The sequence below is a fragment of the Stegostoma tigrinum genome, unplaced genomic scaffold (genome assembly GCF_030684315.1).
Source record: "Stegostoma tigrinum isolate sSteTig4 unplaced genomic scaffold, sSteTig4.hap1 scaffold_203, whole genome shotgun sequence".
NCBI classification, from domain to species: domain Eukaryota; kingdom Metazoa; phylum Chordata; class Chondrichthyes; order Orectolobiformes; family Stegostomatidae; genus Stegostoma; species Stegostoma tigrinum.
Genome location: NW_026728141.1, coordinates 250,915 through 269,957, shown reverse-complemented (window position 1 = coordinate 269,957; position 19,043 = coordinate 250,915).

The following is a 19,043-nucleotide window of genomic DNA, read 5'->3' as shown; positions in this document are numbered from 1 at the left end:
GATGTTGGCTGTTCATCTTAACTATGCTGCTCAGGCATTCATATACCTCTAAAAGTTCACCTCTCAGTCTCCTGCCCTTGAGTCAAACGTCTGTGCTTGGGTGTGACAAATTCATCCCTGATTTCCAAAAGTACTCTGAAATACTTGATTAAGCTTTTTAAGACCTTCACCACCTGTCTCTTGTAGTCGAGACTCTTTGCAAGACATCACTCTTTATTTCCCTGAATTTCCTGGTCTTTCTCCACAGTCAGTACTGACATGAAATACTGTTTCGTATTTCACCCACCTGCTGTGGTTCTCCATACCGATATCCTCGTTCATGTGTCTGCAGCCCTATTTCCTCCCTTATCACTCTTTTGCCCTTGATATACCTATGGAATCTCTTTGTAATTTCCTTAACTTGGACCAATAATGTTATCTCGCATCCCTTTTTGTCCTCTGGAATTCCTTCATAAACTTTATTTCTACATTCCCATAGTCCTCGAAGGATTCATCAATCCAGCTCTTTATCACCTCTTTCTTAACCTGAGCGCCTCTGTCACCAGTCATCCAGAGTTTCCTCCTTCTGTCAGCATTGTCCTTCGCACTAACAGGAACATGCCGGCTCTGACCTCTCTCTTTTGAAAGCTTCCAACTTGCCAGATGCCCCTTTACCTGTAAATAGCCTCCCCTACAATCTTTTGAAAATTCCTGTCAAATACCATCAAAATTGTTCTTGCCCCACTTTATAACTTTAGCTTGTGGACCAGGCCATTCTTTTTCCATAGCTATTTTCAGAGTAATAAAATTATGAGTCACGTTCCCAAAGTGCTGCCCCAATGACACCTCAGTCCCTTGCCCGACTTGGTTTCGCACGTGGAGGTCAGGATTTGCCCCTTCTCCAGTCAGGTCATCTTCATATTGTTTGAGAGAGTTTTTCTAAATATACTTAACAAATTCTTCCAATCAAAGCGCTTAACACTGTGGCAGTACCAGCCTAAGCTTGGTAAAATAGAAACCCTGATGATTACATACCTATTATTATTACAGATATCTAAGATCTCCCAACATATGTGCTCCTCAATCACCCACCGACTTTGGGGGACCTGCTGTACAATTGTATCAAAGCGATCACGCATTCTCTTTCTTTCAGTTCCACTAAAATCGCCTCACTGGGCGAACGCCAGGAATATTCTCTATAAATGCTGCTGTCATGCTGTCTCATTCAAAAATAGCTCTTCACTCCCATCTTGCCTCCAGCTACTATACTTCCTGTAGTGCCTGTACCCTGGATCATTGATCTGCTCATCCTTTCTCTCCATCAGCTGTGTTTCTGTATTACCTTTTGATATCCCAGACGCTGTTCCCACCTGTGCCCTGAATTTATCTGTCCTACCTGTACGGTCCATTGCATTGAAATACATGCAGTTTAATTCCTCAGTTTTACCTCATTTTCTGCCCTGGTCTTGCCTGCCTTGTCTGGTTAAATTGCTACCTTGAACTTCTGTGCCAGCCTCTTCTTGCCTCACTACGGTTTCGGGCCCGACACCCCTTCTAGGCTGCATAAAATCTTTTGGGTACCTCTGACGATTCACGTTGCCCTTCCCCCAGTTCACTTGACTTCACCACCCTGTCTGTCTGTGTTGACACCTTCAGTGATCTATGGACGTGTGTACCAAGGCCCTCTTGTTTTTCAGTTCTCAGCCTGTACCTACAGTTCAATACGTCTTTCACTTACTATACCTCCGAAAGCATATTACTTCACACTTATTAGAAATAAGTGCCATCTGCCATTACTCTGCCAAGTTCATCAGCTGATCAATATCAGACTGTAGTCTGAGATGATCCACCTCACTATGGACAACACCCCTAACTTTCGTATCATCTACAAACCTACGATGAAATCTTGTGGTTTCACAACCAAGTCAGTAACGTACATAATAAACATCAATGGACGCTTTACAGATCCATGTGGCTTGCTGATAGTCAAAGACTTTAATCACAAAAATAAAACTCCACCAGTTTGGATCTCTTTTGTCAACTTGCCTCAAACTCCATGGGTTTTTACCTTTTGAACCGGCCTTCCATGCCGGATGTTGTCACAGGCCTTCCTGCGGGTCTTTGCAAACCACTTCATCTGCACTGCCCTCATCAATATTTGTTGGCAAAATTTCAAAGAACTTGACTGAATTCATCAGACATGATCTCTCTTTACCAAAACCGTGCTGACTACCCCTAATCGATTCCTTCCTTTGCAAGTTTTCGTTCAAACTTTCCCTCAGATTTTTTTTTCCAATAAGTTCCCTCCCACGGATATCAGATTGTCTGCTTTCCAATTACCTGGCCATTCTCTGATGCCCTTCTTGAGGAAAGGAAACACATTAACTGTCCTCCAGACATTCAGCACATCACCTGTGGCCACCAAGACATTAAATGTAACTGCCAGGCCTTGTCAATCTCCTTCCTTGCCTCTTATAGCAGCCTGGGATACATTTCATTGGGCACTAGTGATTTATCCACCATTACCCTTACAAAAGCATTTAATTCTTGCTTCTTATTGATCGTAACATGTTCGAGGACCTCACCATCCTAACTGAAGTCCCTGACTACAATGTATTTCTCCTTTGTGAACACAGGTGAGAAGCATAAATTTCAGACCTCACCTACTTCCTCTTGCTCTATGCAAAATATGCCCCTTCACTTTCTACCAGTCTTCACTCTCCATGGTAATCCTCTTCCTCTAACTAAATTTATAAAATACCTTGTGGCTTTTCCCTTAACAGTACCTGCCAAAGGTAATTCTAGGCCATTGTTTGCCCTTCATTTTTAACGACCACCTTTTGCAAACTCTATACTTTTGAAGGCCTGTACCTATTTTCATTGTGCAGTGTTTTATTTACCAAACTCATATCAATTCATCAGCATTCACTGAAATTCTACCTTTTTCATTCTCTCTTTGCGGAACACAATGGCCCTGGATTCTGATTGTACCACTTTATAATGGTCCCACTTTCCAATTATAGACTCGATTGCAAGTAATTCTTCCTCCAGTCTATATGTGCCAGATCCTGTCTCATGATAGTGATAATGCTGAGTGATAGAAGTGATCTTCTGATAATTGTCTTTCAGCAAATTTAGACACTTAACTTCCGTGCTATCCTTATCGCTTTCCATAACAACATTCATATTTCGAGTCACTATCTCTCTACCCCCACCAAAAAAATTGGAGGTAGGAGGAAACTTTATTTGACTTTTCAGTTGCATTTTAACAGGGTCCCACTGAAGAAGCGAATAAACAACTCGGGACCACGTGGACTTGGAGGTGATGTGCTGGCATGCGTTTGAGAATTGTTCAACATACAGAAAAGCCCATGCTAATAAATAGTTGGTTTGTCAGCTCACAGGCTGTGCATTTTTATTAGACGAAGGATTCATGTTTGGGCTCCAGTTATTTACAAATTCCTGTCGATGATTGAGGTGTACAGATGAAATCTTATGTTTTCATATTGGTTGATGGCATGACCACAGCTGAGATTGTGAGCTGCACAGAGAATGCAAAGAGGATGAAGGGGACATGAATAGTCTCTGAGTTTCATCGCATATTAATGCATGGGATATGCCCATCACTGGCTCTGTCATCATTTAATTCCCATATCTAATTGCCTGGACAAGATGGTGGTAGTTCTTAGCAATGTTAACTTTGGTTTCTCATCACATATGTTGAGCTTTTTAATGTATCAATAGATTTACTTTTTGTTATAAATTCCAAAGAGTTCAGGTTCGTTCTTTTCCATGTCTTCTCATGAAAATCCTTTCATCAACAAGATCAATCTTCTGATTCTTCTCTAGAATGCCTCCATGGAAAGATTTATTCCCCCGAATATAGGGAATACTGTTCACAGCATTCTCGGTGTGGGCCAAGTTATGCATTCTCGAGTTTTTACCAAACTTCCCTATTTCCATTCTCTATTCCATTTGAAATGCCAGCATTCCATTTGCCTTCTCTATGACCTGCTGAATATTCATGCAACCTTTTGAGTTTAATACACAATGAATCCCAAGTTGCAATCAATCTGAAACTAAGAGGTGACAGTAATAATCAGGCAAGGACTGGAATGTGTGATAAAATATAAGCCAGGAATGACAGCTACACGCTTAGAAATCAATGGGAGACATAGTACAAAGGGTTATAAATTGTAGGAGTGAAGTAAGGTCATTCATTCTATCGAGTCTGCTGCACAATTGAGTCTGCTGCACAATTTGATTGTGCCTTATATCTGTCTCAAACTCACTCTCTTGCCTTGATCCGTTTGAATCTTGATCCCCTTATTCATCAAGAACCTACCTATCTCTATCTCCAATTCATGCAGTGATTTCACCTCCGCAGCCCTCTGTGGCAATGTACAGATTCAGTACCCTCTGGCTGAAGAAATCCCTCCACATCTCTGTTCGTAAGGGTGAGAGATAATGGGAACTGCAGATGCTGGAGAATCCAAGATGATAAAATGTGAGGCTGGATGAACACAGCAGGCCAAGCAGCATCTCAGGAGCACAAAAGCTGACGTTTCGGGCCTAGACCCTTCATCAGAGAGGGGGATGGGGTGAGGGTTCTGGGATAAATAGGGAGAGAGGGGGAGGCGGACCGAAGATGGAGAGAAAAGAAGATAGGTGGGGAGGTAGGGAGGGGATAGGTCGGTCCAGGGAAGACGGACAGGTCAAGGAGGTGGGATGAGGTTGGTAGGTAGGAGATGGAGGTGCAGCTTGGGGTGGGAGGAAGGGATGGGTGAGAGGAAGAACAGGTTAAGGACGCAGAGACAGGCTGGACTGGTTTTGGGATGCAGTGGGTGGAGGGGAAGAGCTGGGCTGGTTATGTGGTGCAGTGGGGGGAGGGGACGAACTGGGCTGGTTTAGGGATGCGGTGGGGGAAGGGGAGATTTTGAAGCTGGTGAAGTCAACAGTGATGCCATTAGGCTGCAGGGTCCCCAAGCCTTGGGGACCGCTTTGCAGAACACCTCCGCTCGGTTCGCAACAAACAACTGCACCTCCCAGTCGCAAACCATTTCCACTCCCCCTCCCATTCTTTAGATGACATGACAATCATGGGCCTCCTGCAGTGCCACAATGATGCCACCTGAAGGTTGCAGGAACAGCAACTCATATTCCGCTTGGGAACCCTGCAGCCCAATGGTCTCAATGTGGACTTCACCAGCTTCAAAATCTCCCCTTCCCCCACCGCATCCCTAAACCAGCCCAGTTCGTCCCCTCCCCGCGTTGTACCACACAACCAGCCCAGATCTTCCCCTCCACCCACGGCATCCCAAAACCAGACCAACCTGTCTCCGCCTCCCTAACCGGCTCTTCCTCTCACCCATCCCTTCCTCCCACCCCAAGCCGCACCCCCATCTCCTACCTACTAACCTCATCCCACCTCCTTGACCTGTCCATCTTCCCTGGACCGACCTATCTCCTCCCTACCTCCCCACCTATACTGTCTCCACCTATCTTCTTTTCTCTCCATCTTCGGTCCGCCTCCCCCTCTTTCCCTATTTATTCCAGAACCCTCACCCCATCCCCCTCTCTGATGAAGGGTCTAGGCTCGAAACGTCAGCTTTTGTGCTCCTGAGATGCTGTTTGGCCTGCTGTTTTCATCCAGCCTCACATTTTATTATCTCTGTTCTAAAGGGTTATGCCTTCACACAGAGGCTCTCGCCTAGCCTCTCCTACCAAGAGAAACATCTTCTCCACTTCCACTCTCTCCACACCCCTCCGTATTCTATCAGTTTGGATGCATTTGTGCGTCTTCCATCGAAACCTCATCAAATACAGCCCCAGAACCCTTAACTAACTGTGCTTCAGATTGTTTGCCATTCAGAAAATAGTCGGCAGGATTCCACCCTACATCAGCGGTAACCCTAAAGAGTTTCAAATCCATCGCCTTAATCACTTGGCCATAAATATGTGATTGCACTCGCATGGTCTCTCGCACTGTATTTTTTTTATTGAATATCGCTGTTGTGAGGATGCAGATGAATCTGTCACCTGATTCCGGGACAAAAATCGATCCCATTTGTGAAATGTTTCATGACCTGAAGTCTACTGCCTCACATTTTCCTCTCTTTGTGATAATTAAACAGGTTTGTTGTTTCTAAACATGGGCCTCTTGCATACTCAGTGAATCAAAATGAAAATGGAGCAGATAACGACAAAACAAGCTCACTGCCTGGTTGAGGGGATCCTGCAGTTTTCAAACTTCCTCAAATGGAACAAGAAATAATTGCAAGTGTGTTTGTGTCATTCACACAATGGGACACTTATTGTGTGAAACCAGCTGAGCTGCAGATTCCAGTTGGTAGGATTCAAACAACACGTGAGCGAACCCATTGCATTACCAACCCATTACTTAACCACTCAGCCACGATTGTGTCAAAGTTTACAGCTCACAGTCGCCTCTTGCATTGGATTTCATCTGCAAATATCGCTGAATAGGGTTGATGGATGGAAATCCCAAGCAAATCTGTCGAGAAAATCCTTACCATTCCGGTATTATTGCATGGCCTTTCTGATTTCTCTGTTACTTTTTCCTCTCTATTGGGAAATAATCAACTTTGTTGTTTCAAAGCATGGTCATCTTGCATTCTCCATGAACATGGGAAACATTGAATGTGGAGAAATATTGCACTGAGTAATGTACTAGTGAAGTCCCAGCAACGTTCAACATTGTGGCCATTCATTCTTTTAAGTATATTTCAGGAGAAATTGGTGGATTTTTGCCTGGATAATTTGTAGCCATGAACATTGAACAGAGAAGGCAAAAGAAACTAACTCAGAGACAACAAGAAGTGCAGACACCGGAGTCAGAGATTCTATGGAGCTGGAGGAACACAGCAGGCCAGGCAGCATCAGAGAAGCAGAAACTGACCACTTAGTTTCAGGGTTCCTGCCAATTGTGCATGCACCTATGCTTGTGATGCATTTGCTAAGCACATTTGGCTTTTAATCAGAAGACCGAGTGTTTTGGGCAGTGCCAGGGACAAAACTAGGGTTTCCTATTGCCCAGCCAGCATTCTCTGGTTCTTGCTGTGCAAATTTACAATGTGTGAAGACGCCGACAAATATTTCCAGCTAAACTGCCAATGTTCCAACTTCACAACGTTCACTGATATTGTAATGGTGCTCTCAATCTCTTCTGATTTTTATCCCCCTCTCCTTCTAATGTAATCATCAGCACCTTCCTCAGAAATAACCCTGTACCTTACCATACCCACAGACAACTGACCTTCCGTTGCAGTACTTGTACCTGGTATCCACAAGGTTATATCCATGGTGTGTCATATTTCTCATCAACATGCTTCCACTGATGGAATAATCGAAAAGTGCTGTTAATTTTCACACACCCACTGACAACAACCAGATCTAGCTCAACACCCTCCCTATCCACTCCAACATTTCAGGAATATCCTCCATTTTAAACTTTACAAATCCATGCCATCGTATTTGATTGCTGCTGAAAGTTCCATTCCCCAATTTCCAAGTTCTTTCCTATCCTGGTAACTGTCTAAAGCTGAAGAATGACACATGGCAAGTGATTAAAATGGAGAAACGTCGTACAGTGCTGTCTGATCCAACAGTAGCCTGCACAGCTACTGCCTTTGCTGTCCTGTTTTGTGTATCGTTGGATATCGGAGCTTGTTCTGAGAAAAATAAGGAAACAACCAAATTCACATCTAACCTTGGAGAAACCTATGGGTGGGAACTCACAACAGGAGAGCAGCAAAATGGCCTTTGAAAATGTAACTTTTAGTTTCTTTTTGTAAATCTACAGTAGTGAGTAGAGTTTTATCTTATAATATGTTGTTATTGAGATCTGCCTCTTGGTTTTAATTTTTTAAAATTTAACAAAGTTATAAGCTATCCTGGAGCAGTGTTTTTAGAGCATTAAGTCTGTTCTTTTCTGGGTCTGTCGATTGTTGAGATGCAAAGATGGCCTTTAGTAGAGTGATGTGCTCTTTATGTTGAATGTGGGAGTTTAGGGAGAGTTTCCATGTTATAGATGACTATGCCCAACGTAAGTGTGTTAGGCTGCAAATCCGAAAGATTTGCATGGATTGGTTGGAGTGGCAGTTAGAGGCAAGTAGAAATTTACACAAGCAAGGGGAAAGGATGGATGTCAGTTGCAGGGAGAGAGATAAACTGGAATGCAGTCAGGTATTCGTTGACCTCCAGGAAAGGGAGATGGAGTCAGGTATTGCAGGAGTCTCCTGTGGCTATCCCCATCTCAAACAAGTGCGCTGTGTTGAAAAATGTGGGGAGTGGTGGATTCTCTGGAGAATGCAGCACTGACAACCAGTTTCCTGGTCCAGAGACTGTCTCTAAGGTGACACCAGTTCCAGGCCATTGATTATGAGAGGGGACTTTCTAGCCAGAGGTACAGACAGGTGTTTCTGCAGCTGACAGCGAGACATCAGAATGATGTATTGCCTCCCTGGAGCCAGAATCAAAGAAATCTCAGAGAGAGTATGAAATATGCTCAAAGGCGAGAGAGATCAGCAGGTGGTCATTGTACACATTGGAAATAATGACATAGGAAGAGAACAGATGAGATTATGAGGAGACAACATAGGAAGTTAAGCAAGAATTTAAAAATTAGCTCATCAAGGATAGAAATATTTGGATTACTCACAGGGCCACAAGCTAGTGGGGGTAGGAACATGAGGCTAGAGCAGATGAATGCATGGTTGAGGAGCTTGTGCAGAGGAGAAGAATCCACATTTTTGGATCGCTGAAATATCTTCTGGGGTAGGAACCACCTGTACAAGAAGGACGGATTGGATATGAATTGGAAGGGAGCAAATATACTGGCAGGGAGTTTTGCTAGAGATGCTCGGGAAGATTTAAACTGGAGGGGTAGGGGAGGGGATGTTTTGTGAACCAGGGAGACCGTGAAGAAAGAGATCAGTCTGAGACTGGTTAGGTTGGGAAAAATTGTAAGTCAAACGGACAGGGCAGACAGGAACCAAGTAGAGAACTGCATTTATTTCAATGAAAAATCCCCAGCAGGCAAGGCCGATGACCTTGGAACATGGCTCAGAATGCGAGACTGGGATAGCAGAGAGACATGGCTCGGGAATAGACAGGACTGGCAGCTTCATGGTTCAGGAATAGATGTTATAGTAAAGATCAAAAGAAGATGTTTGGACAAGAGAGGATGGGGAGTTGCACTTTTGAAGAAGGGTGACATTGCAGCTATATTTATCCAAAGAAGCCCAGGGATGTTATTTGGCTGGAATTGAGAAATAAGAAAGGTTTGATCACATTACTGCAAGTGGAAATCGATAAACAAATATTAAAAAACATCTCAGCTATCTGTAAGAATAATAGGTGGTTATGGAAGGGGGTTTTAAATTTCCAAACATGGACTAGGACTACCATAGTGTTCAGGTCTTAGATGCAGAGGAATTGGTTGAGCAGGTACAAGAAAATGTTCTAATTCAGTGTGTGGATGTACCTTCTGGAAAAGACGAAAAACTTGACCTGCTCTTAGGAAATAAAGCAGGGCAGGTGCCTGAAGCATCAGTAGAAGAACACTTTGGGGCCAGTGACTATACTTCAATGAGTTATAAAGTAGTTATGGACAGGGATAGACCGGATCTAATAGTTAAAGTTCTGAATTGGAGGAAGGCCAATTTTGGTAGACTTAGGCAAGAACTTTCAAAAATTGATGGGGGGTGGTGGTGGGAGCAGGTGGAGGGTACAGTTATACCAAGGTAAATGGAGACATGGAAAATGTGAAGTGTTCAAAAATGAGAGCTCAGACACAGTATGTTCCTGTTATTGCGAAGGACAAGGCAGGTTGATACAGGAAATGCTGGATGATAAGAGAAATTCAGCTTCTGATCAAGAAGACGAAAGCATATGTGAGGTATAGGCAGCATAATAGAGTGATTTTCTAGAAGAGTGTAATGGCAGCAGGAGTGCACTTAAGAGGGAATGCAGGAGGGCAAAAAGGGGACATGAGTTTGCTTTGTCAAACAGTGTGTGGAGAATCCAAAGAGTTTCCACAAATACATTAAGGGGGAAAAGGAAGAGTAACTGGGGAGAGAACAGGGCCCCATAAGCATAAGCCATGCCACCTATGTGTGGAACTGCAGGAGGCAGGTGAGATGTTACACAAGTATCTCAGATCAGTGTTTACTGGGGAGAAGGATATAGAAGATAGAGAACACATGGAAATAAATTAAAATCTTGTAAGATGCCACTGTTACGGAGGAAGAAATGCAGCATATCTCCAAATGTATAAAGTTGGGTAAATCCCCAAGACCTATCGAGAGTATGCTAGAACTCTGTGGGAAACTAAGGAAGTGACTGCTTTGCCCCTTGCTGAGATATCTGTATCATCGATAGGCACAGGAAAGGTGCTGGGCAGCTGAAGATTGGCTACCTGGTTCCGCTTTTTGAGAAACCTGGTAAGGAAAAGGGGGGCTCTTGACCAGTGAGCCTGACATCAGTGGTGGGCAAGTTGTTGGAGGGGATTCTCAGGGGCAGGATTCACATGTATTGAGAAAGGCAATGGATTGGGGAGAGTCAACATGACTTTATGCCTGAGAAATCATTGTTTGAGTTTTTTTTACCAAAGAGGCCTGATGAGGGCAGAATGGTGGGCATGATCAATATGGACTACAGTTAAGACATTTGACAAGGTTCCTCATGGTAGACTGGCTAGAAAGGTTAGATCACACACAAATAAAGGGAGAACTGGCTATATGGATACCGAGTTGGCTCAAAGGTAGAAGATGGAGGATGGAGTTGAGATGTTTTTGGGATAACATCCCGTTGATTTCTATATTTCTATAAATTCATGTCCTTTATCTGCCTGCACATCGGGATGTAGACACTGCCTTAAGCTTCCTGCCTGAATACAATTCAAGTTAAACTGTGCAAATCTTTATATTCCTGCACGGGGGTATGTGGAAACTGTCTCTTAAGATTAAGTGAGGAGCATTTGTAAAGGTGTGAGGCTTCTGAAGTATGAAACTTCTGTCTCTGACAAAGGGGCCAAGGCACTGACTTTTTTTCAAGCCATACACTTCAGCCACTTGAAATTACATTCTGCTACTTCGGCAACTTGAAATCGCCTCCTGTCATTAGCAGTCACTTCGTGAATGATCGATGCTATATCCTGCTCTCTTTATGTGTTCGAAGTAGTAATTGTTTTGTATGATGTCTTTGTCATGATTGTTTCATGTATCATGCCATTGTGAGATGTAAAATTGCTTTATGCATTACACACTTGACAAAGTATAAAAAGCGGGACTGACCGCTGCCCAGGGTGAATGGCTTGCGAGACTCTGTACGCTGTGCTGGGTTAAGTACAGTGATTTTCCACAGCTTGTACTTGCTTGGTAATAAAAGTTTTGTGTTTCTCTAAACAGGTCTGTGTCTCGTCGTTGCATCAAGTCCGTGAGTGTCTCCGAAAATGAACATAACATTTGGTGCCGTGACCAGGATTGCAACACGTACAGCAGTCTCATGTGGAGGGCTGAATAAGGGATCGATCGAGTGTCAGTGGAGTGAGACAGACAGGCCCGCAAGGTAAGATTCACCTTGGTCTCTCTCACTAGCCTGCCACCCGTGCGACCCCTCATCCCTGTGTGGCTCTGTACTGACGGAACCCCAAGACGACTCACGGTCTTGAACACTGCTAAATCTTAATGCCTGGAGGTTCAAGACTCCAGGTAAGTAAAGAAATCCGGGAGGTTCGAGTCCCTAGAACAGGTAAATGGGAAAATAAAATCCGGGAGGTTAGAGTCCCGCAGTGGCCAGGGCAAGAGTCCCTAGGTCAGATAACTGGGAAGAGGGAGGGGATTAGTATAAGATTGGGAAGGTATAATAGGTTCTGGATGTGAGTTTGCTCGCTGAGCTGGAAGTAGTTTTCAGACGTTTCGTCACCATTCTAGGTAACACCATCAGTGAGCCTCCGACGAAGCGTTGGTGTTATGTCCCGCTTTCTATTTATCTGGTTAGGTTTCCTTTGGTTGGTGATGTCATTTCCTGTTCTTTTTCTCAGGGGATGGTAGATTGGCTCCAAATCAATGTGTTTGTTGATGGAGTTCCGGTTGGAATGCCATGCTTCGAGGAATTCTCGTGCATGTCTCTGTTTGGCTTGTCCTAGGATGGATGTGTTGTCCCAGTCAAAGTGGTGTCCTTCCTTATCTGTATGTACGGATACGAGTGACAGTGGGTCATGTCGTTTTGTGGCTAGTTGGTGTTCATGTATCCTGGTGGCTAGCTTTCTGCCAGTTTGTCCAATGTAGTGTTTGTCACAGTTCTTGCAAGGTATTTTGTAGATGATCTACCCCTCCCTACCCCCACCTATACTCTCCTCTCCACCTATCTTTTTTTCTCTCCATCTTCGGTCTGCCTCCCCCTCTCTCCCTATTTATTCCAGAACCCTTACCCCATCCCCCTCTCTGATGAAGGGTCTAGGCCCGAAACGTCAGCTTTTGTGCTCCTGAGATGCTGCTTGGCCTGCTGTGTTCATCCAGCCTCACATTTTATTATCTTGGATTCTCCAGCATCTGCAGTTCCCATTATCACTCATGGTGTTTTAAACTCTGGTTACCACGCCTCAGGCAATGGGGAGGGTTAAGATGGTGGGACCCTCATGGTCACCTTAGCTAGTAGAGGAATTGATCATGTGTTGCTGGCATCACACTATATCACAAACCAGCCATCCACCCAACTAAGCTAACACACCCTGACCAATGCACAATGCACCATTGAGGATAGTCTGTCCTCCCTTTGTGTACTCAATATATAGATGTAGAAAACCATCAGGAATTTATCATATATAGTCTTGTTACTGATTTGATTTGCTCAATTTTTGTGCAGATTGAAGTCATCCACAATAATCCTCAGAACACAAGGTATGGGAGCAGAGTTAGGCTATTTGGCCCAGAAGACTGTTCAACCATTTGATTGTGACTGATATGTTTCTCAACCTCTTTCTCCTAACTTCTGGAACCATTGATCCCATTACCAATCAAGAACCTAATCACCTGTGTCATAAATACATTCAAAGGCTTGGCCTCCACATTCCTCTATGGCAATGAGTTTCACAAAATCATCGCCCTCTGACTGAAGAAATTCCTCCTCATCTCAGTTCTAAAGGGTCATCCCTTCACATTGAGGCGGTGCCCTCAGGTTCTCGCCTCTCCTATTAGTTGAAACATCTTCTCCATGTCCATCTATCCAGGTCTCTCATTATTCTGTAAGTTTCCGTCACAGCCATAGAGTCTGACAACTTGAAAGCAGACCCTCGGCCCAACTAATCCATACCGACCATGTTCTGAAACTAAAGTAGTCCCATCTGGCTGCACATGGCCCATATCTTTCCGAACATTTCTTATTTATGTACTTATCCAAATGGCTTTCAAACGTTGTCACTGTGCCTGTATCCGCGACTTGTTTTGGAAGTTCATTTCACATACCAACCATGGTGTGCAAAAAGGTAGCCCACTTTGCTGGAAAGTGACTCCTCTCACCTTAAAAATATGCCCCTTTGTCTTGTTATCTCCCACCCTGAGGAAACAACAACTGCCATTCACTTTCCGTATGCCCCTCAAGGACAGGTCTTAAACATTTACTGGGAAGGCCCTGGGTTGTGTTGAACCCAGATACCTGCGTGCCCTAGATGGTGCCATAAGTGGCCACTTGTAAACGGTTCATTGTACTTATGTAAGTGCATGTGACTCCATGATTTCTGAATTCTCTACAATCCTCTACAACCTCCTTGTTATACCTCTAAGGTATGTTTGGGCCCTTGGATATTGGGGGAGGGAGGTGGTAAATGGACAGGTGTTGCACCTTCGTCAGTTACGGGGGAAGGTGCCAGAGGGCTGTGGGGAGGTGTTGGGGGTGAAGGAAGTGTGGAACAGGGTGTCCCGGAGGGAATGGTCTCTGCGGAAAGCGGACCAGAGAGGGAAGGGGCATATGTGTCTGGTGGTGGAATCTTGCTGTAGGTGGAGGAAATAGCGTCTGATGATCTTCTAGATGTGAATGCTGATCGGATGGTAGGTAAGGATAAGGTGAACCCTATCACGGTTGTGGGAGGGAAGAGATGGGGTGAGGCTGGAATTGCGGGAGATGGGTCGGACCTGGTTGAGGGTCCCATTGACAACGGAGCTGTGGAATCCTCGGTTGAGGAAGAAGGCCATATTTATGGTCACTGCCTTCACCTCTCATCAAATCTCCCTCGTTATACATCACTAAATCCAGAACTGTCTGTTCCTTTCTGAATTCAACCATTAGCTGCTCCAAAACAATCTCATTGACGTTCCATAAATTCCTTGTATTGAAATCAGCTGCCAATTACATGACTACTTGGAGGCTTGTACACACGTTCCATCAGTATTTCAGCCTTTCCATGTGCCTATTTTTCATAGATATTTATTAGATATTTAGTTCCCAGCCCTGATCTCCTGGCAACCACATGTGTGTTTGTCTTGCATCTCCAATCTGCCCACTTAACTGATGCGTGTCCTTTCCGTACTAATACTTGGGCATATTTTCATTTTCTGGATCCTCACTAATGCCTTTTACCTCGTCCTAAAATGTTGTATTCATGTCTCAGTAAACTATTCTCGTTCAGTTTGAACTCGATCCAATTCAGCCCGTGAACTTTTTGTGCATTTTCTCTGCCCCCAAAGGGTTTTACCTGTTTAAAGCCACAAAAGAAAAGTTGCAAAAAAAAAACCAAATTACTGCGAATGCTGGAATTCTGAAACAAAAATAAACAAAGAGACAAAGCTGGTGACACTCAGCAGGTCTAGCATTATCTGTGGTGCCGTCTGAGAACAGTCAACGTTTCTACCTGACTTTTGTTGCACACAGCTCCAGTTTTGTTCTCAATTCCGCTGCCTCTCTCACCAAATCCAACCTATCTCCCGCTGAACTGACTGCACTCCGTGCACTCAGATCCAACCCTGGCTTTGTCTTTGAGCCGACTGACAAGGGAGATGTTGTTACAGTCTGGTGTAGTGACCTCTACCATGCAGAGGCTGAGCGCTAACTCTCCGATACCTCCTCCTACCTTCCTCTGGACCATGTGCCGCCATGGTACATCACACCATTGTATCCACTACTGTTAGTGATCACATTTCATCCATTGATATCCCCCCCCCCAACCCCGCCTCCCCCATCAACCCGCCCCGCTTCCAAGCTAATAGTCTCCCCCAACCCTGCACAGCTCGTTTCTACCTCCTCCCAAAAATCCACAAACAGGTCTGCCCAGGCAGACCCATTGTTACAACCTACCCATGGCCCGCAGAACTCATCTCTTCCTACCTCAACTCAGTCTTCTTTCCCCTGTCCAATCTCTACCTACATACATCCATGATTCATCTGACGCCTTGTGCCAATTTCAAAACTTCCAGTTTACCAGCTCCAACCGCCTCCTCTTTACTATGGATGTGCAATCCTTTTACACATGCATTCCCTACCACGAGGGTTTTAGGGCTCCATGCGTCTTCCCGGAGCAAAGACCTGAGCCATCCCCACCCACCACCAGCCTCCTCTGTTTGTCTGAGCTTGTCCTCACCATCAACAACTTCTCTTTGAACTCCTCTCATTTTCTTCCGGTCAGAGGGGTTACCATGTGTACCCGGATGGGCCCGGGTTATGCGTGTGGCTTCATGGGGTACGTGGAACATTCCTCGTTCCAGTCCTATTCCAACCCCACCCATAACTCTTTCTCTGATACATCGATGAGATCATCGGTGCTGCTTCCCTCTCTCATTTGGAATTGGAAAAATTGATTAATTTCCCCTTCAATTTCCACTCTGCCCTCACTTTCACCTGGTCTATCTCTGACTCCTTCCTTCCCTCCCTCAACATTTCTGTTTCCATTTCTGCGATAGACAGGCCACTAATATCCATTACAAACCCACTGACTACCACAGCAACCTGGACTATACATCCTCACATCCCACCTCCTGTAAAGACTCCATCCCATTCTCTCTGTTCCTCCAACTCCTTCACATATGTTTAGATGAAACCAAAATCAACAAGGTTGCCTCCAACATTTCCACATTTTTCTCAACTGAGGATGCCCCAGCAATGTTATCAACAGGGCCCTCAATTGGATCCACCCCATTTCCTGCACTTACACCCACAACCTTTCTCTTCCCTCCAGCAAAAGCGATAGAGTTCCCCTTGTTCTTACCTACTGTCCCACCAGCATCCACATCCAGAAGATTATCAAGTGCCATATCTGCCACCTCCAACAAGATGCCACCACCAGGTGGTGTATACCTCTCCCTCCCTTGGCTGCCTTCTTCAAGCACTGTTCCCTCTGGGACTTCCTGTTCCACACTGCCTTCACCCCATCAACCTCCACAGCCTAACGGCACCTTCCCCTGCTACCTATAAAGGTCTAACTCCTGCTCATTTACCTCCAACCTTCCCAGCATCCATGGGCCCAATTATACCTTCCAATGAAGCAACATTTCACCTGCATTTCCCAGAATCTCGTCCACTGCATTCTCTGCTCACAATGTGGTCTCCTCTACACTGGGGAAGTGAAGTGCAGACTGGGTGACTGCTTCACAGATCATCTACGTTCAGCTTGCAAAAGAAACCCTGAAGTACCTGTTGCTTCCCACTTTAACATACCATCCTGTTCCCTGGCCAACATGTCTGTCTCTGACTTACTGCAGTCTTCGAGTGAAGCCCCACACAAGCTGGAAGAAAATCACCTCATTTTTATACATGGGGACCCTGCAGACATCCAGACTCAATATCGAGTTCAAATGTTTTAGGACCTGAACTCTCCCGTGTTCCAGCCCCAAACCCCACACACAAGGACTTGTTACGACATAGCCTGTCTTTGCACTCTGCCTGTTCTTGGTCACTAATAGTTCCTATTAACAACTAATCACGCTCGCAGCCTAATCATGTTCACTGCTTTGTCTGTCCAACTTCTATTTTCTCTTTCTTTAGGCTCTATCCTATCATTTATTCCCTATTCCTTCCCCTCCCCTTTCTTCTGCATATAAACTTACATTTTCCCAGCCTCCGTCAGTTCTGAGGGACGGTGACCAGGCCAGAAAAGTTAACGGCTTTCTCCTTCACAGATGCTGCCAGACCTGCTGAGCTTTTCCAGCAACTTTGTTTTTGTAATACCTATACTAGATTGACTAACCTAGTACAGACAGAAGCCTCACTCTCTCTTTCTTAGTCATGAACACCGTAGCTATTTCAGCATGTTTCTACACTTTTTTAAACAGGCTCTGCAGAATGGACTGATCTGGACCCCAAAATATTTTCCCACAATCCATCCCTGCCACTTTATCAGACTCTCTCAAAGCTGTGCCTGCTTCAATTTTACTGTTTCACTATTTCCCACACAGTTGTTCTTTTTCTACCTTGCACTTCTCTTGAGGTTTCCGGAGTTTTTTTTCTCATTTCTTTTCTTATTCACTTTTTTCTCGCTTATTTTACGTGTGGCAACACAAGGACTCACAACCCTCCTCTTTCCTTATTTGACTCGTGATTGTGCCAGGACTCTGAGCCCTCCCTTTTCTCCTAATTTGCAGGCTGGGCCTCGCAACCCCCTGTTCGTTATTTCAGGTTCTGACATTATTTCACACACTCTTGTGCTGTCCTTTGCATTCTCATGTTATTTCAAATATTTTCGTGTTATGTTGCATTTTCACACTAGGTCAGATGTTCTCGCGCCAGGATCCCCTTCCACTATTTTGTGTGTTCTCGCAAAATAGTGGAAGGGTTTTCTGGCTTACAGAAGAAACCCACCAATTGCCAAGCTAGCTAGAAAGAGTGGTAATTAAAGATTCTTACCCAGATCATGGCCCAGTGTAACCCTGCTCACAACAGCAATTTGTAGGAACATTTTCCAGAGCAGGGACAAGAACTCAGGAGGCAGGCAAGATTCAAGCAAGTGGAAGATGTTTATTCAAGCAGAGACCAGTCGACAGAGGAAACTGACTTTGGAGGATGGATCAATGACACATCCTCTGGTTTTACAAAGAAAAACAGCATTTTTTATATATCTTGTGTTACAGTAATCAATTGCAACATATTCACTGTCCTCCCCAATTAATCTAAACACACCGATCCTGTGGGACACCTAGTGGACACTTCTATAGACAGCCCCAGGTTCCATGATCTTACGCTGTTTGCTCGACATTATCATCTCTCAGCCTCAGAATCTTTCTGTGCATCCCATTCATTTGCATTCAAAAAGTTTGATGATTATACTTCCTTGGGTCTTTCTCAGACGTGTTTATCTATAAGGACAGTTTGAAATCCATTATCTGTTGTATGTTGGTACAGTCATTTATCACATTCAGTTACTCTAATTTTCCCATTCTCCCAATGCATAATGTAAAAACAAAAAAAAAATCAGTTAGTTTAACTGATTGCTATCAGGTTAACTTCTGTATAAAGTTAATTAAAAGTGTAGTGTTGTACCATTACTTCTACAGTCAGCATTTCATAATTTATGGGTTGTGAGGGCATAAGAGAAGGCATTTCCTCAGGCTAGTTAACCTACACATCTAAACTTAAATGTTCGTAAGGACTGCATTATATTCTGATTGTGTCTTGAAACCAACTTATGTGATTACAGCAGTTTTAGATCGAAACTATTTAATATTGCTGGTAGCTTCAAAGAGGCGACTATTTATGCGGTAAAAACTTTAGCTGCTTAAGAACCTGAACTAGAACATGATGTTACGCATTTACTGGGACAACCATTTTTTTCAGTAATAAAGCTGGAATTGGCCATTTACCTGTCCTGAGGCATCCTTTTGTCAGAACTGTCTGGGATGGAAACATACAGCGTCCTTTTACTTACCTTCTAGCAGTTCTGCTCAAGGATAAAATTATACTTCACTGTGTGAGCAGGCTGCTTAATTTTTGCTTAGCTTCTGTCTGCCAACTTGTAAGCAGGTATGGGCAGCTTGGAGTTGTCCAGTACAAGTCACCTTACATCGCCACTACAGGTCACCCCTACGCCAAGTCAGAAAGTGAGATGGACAGAGACGCAG